The sequence below is a fragment of the Triticum dicoccoides genome, chromosome 2B (genome assembly GCF_002162155.2).
Source record: "Triticum dicoccoides isolate Atlit2015 ecotype Zavitan chromosome 2B, WEW_v2.0, whole genome shotgun sequence".
NCBI lineage: Eukaryota > Viridiplantae > Streptophyta > Magnoliopsida > Poales > Poaceae > Triticum > Triticum dicoccoides.
This window is the reverse complement of record NC_041383.1, coordinates 518,872,005-518,874,591: the sequence shown is the minus strand read 5'-3', so window position 1 is coordinate 518,874,591 and position 2,587 is coordinate 518,872,005.

Sequence of the window (2,587 nt, the reverse complement as noted above, 5' to 3'; positions counted from 1 at the left end):
TGATTCAACGAGCTAGTCAAGTAGAGGCATACTAGTGACATTATGTTTGTCTATGTATTCACACATGTACTAAGTTTCCGGTTAATACAATTCTAGCATGAATAACAAACATTTATCATGATATAAGGAAATATAAATAACAACTTTATTATTGCCTCTAGGGCATATTTCCTTCAGTCTCCCACTTGTACTAGAGTCAATAATCTAGTTCACGTCACCATGTGATTTAACACCAATATCCACATCTGTATGCGGTTAACACCCATAGTTCACATCATCATGTGACCAACACCCGAAGGGGTTACTAGAGTCAATAATCTAGTTCACATTGCTATGTGATTAACACCCAAAGAGTACTAAGGTATGATCATGTTCTGCTCGTGAGAGAAGTTTAGTCAATGGGTCTGTCACATACAGAGCCATATGTATTTTGCAAATATTCTATGTCTACAATGCTCTGCATAGAGCTACTCTAGCTAATTGCTCCCACTTTCAATATGTATCCAGATTGAGACTTAGAGTCATCTGTATTGGTGTAAAAGCTTGCACCAATGTAACTCCTTACGACGAACTCTTTTATCACCTCCATAATCGAGAAACATTTCCTTAGTCCTTACTAAGGATATTCTTGACCGCTGTCCGGTGATCTACTCCTAGATCAAAATTGTACTCCCTTGCCAAACTCAGAGCAAGGTATACAATAGGTCTGGTACACAACATAGCATACTTTATAGAACCTATGACTGAGGCATAGGGAATGACTTTTCATTCTCTTTCTATTTTCTGCCATGGTCGGGTTTTGAGTCTTACTCAACTTCACACCTTTGTAACACAGGAAATAACTCCTTCTTTGACTGTTCCATTTTGAACTACTTCAAAATCTTATCAAGGTATGTACTCATTGAAAAATCTTATCAAGTGTCTTGATCTATCTCTATAGATCTTGATGCTCAATGTGTAAGCAGCTTCACCGAGGTCTTTCTTTGAAAAACTCCTTTCAAACACTCCTTTATGCTTTCCGGAAAATTCTACACTATTTCTGATCAACAATATGCCATTCACATATACTTATTAGAAAGGCTGTAGTTCCCCCACTCACTTTCCTGTAAATAGAGGCTTCACCTCAAGTCTGTATAAAACTATATGCTTTGATCAACTCATTAAAGCGTATATTCCAACTCCGAGATGCTTTGCACCAGTCCATAGATGGATCACTGGAGCTTGCACATTTTGTTAACACCTTTAGGATCGACAAAACCTTTTGGTTGTATCATATACAACTCTTCTTTAAGAAACCCATTAAGGAATGTAGTTTTGACGTCCATTTGCTAGATTTCATAAAATGTGGCAATTTTCTAACATGATTCGGACGGACTTAAGCATCGCTACGAGTGAGAAAATCTCATCGTAGTCAACATCTTGAACTTTTTCAAAAACCTTTTTGCGACAAGTCAAGCTTTGTAGATAGTAAAACTACTATCAGTGTCGGTCTTCCTCTTGAAGATCCATTTATTTAATATGGCTTACCAATCATTGGGCAGGTCCACCAAAGTCCACACTTTGTTTTCATACATGGATCCCATCTCAGATTTCATGGCCTCAAGCCATTTCGCGGAATCTGGGCTCATCGTCGCTTCCTCATAGTTCGTAGGTTCATCATGGTCTAGTAACATGACTTCCAGAATAGGATTACCGTACCACTCTGATGCGGACCGTACTCTAGAAAACCTACGAGCTTCTGTAGTAACTTGATCTGAAGCTTCATGATCATCATCATTAGCTTCCTTAGTAATTGGTGTAGGAATCACAGGAACTGATTTCTGTGATGAACTACTTTCCAATAAGGGAGCACGTACAGTTACCTCATCAAGTTCTACTTTCCACCCACTCACTTCTTTCGAGAAAAACTCCTTCTCTAGAAAGGATCCATTCTTAGCAACAAAGATTTTGCCTTTGGATCTGTGATAGAAGGTGTACTCAACAGTTTCCTTTGGGTATCCTATGAAGATGCACTTCTCCGATTTGGGTTTGAACTTATCAGGTTGAAAAACTTTTTTACATAATCATCGTATCCCCAAACTTTAAGAAACGACAACTTTGGTTTCTTGCCAAACCACGGTTCATAAGGCGTCGTCTCAATGGATTTTGATTGTGCCCTATTTAAAGTGAATGCAGCTGTCTTTAATGCATAACCCCAAAACGATAGTGGTAAACCGGTAAGAGACATCATAGATCGCACCATATCCAATAAAGTGCGGTTACGATGTTCAGACACACCATTACGTTGTGGTGTTCCAGGTGTCGTGAGCTGTGAAACTATTCCACATTGTTTAAAATGAAGGCCAAACTCGTAACTCAAATATTCTCCTCTACGATCAGATCATAGAAACTTTATTTTCTTGTTATGATGATTCTTCACTTCACTCTAAAATTCTTTGAACTTTTCAAATGTTTCAGACTTATGTTTCATTAAATAGATATACTCATATATGCTCAAATCATCTTGTGAAGGTCAGAAAATAACGATACCCGCCACGAGCATCAATACTCATTGGACTGCATACATCGGCATGTATTATTTACAATA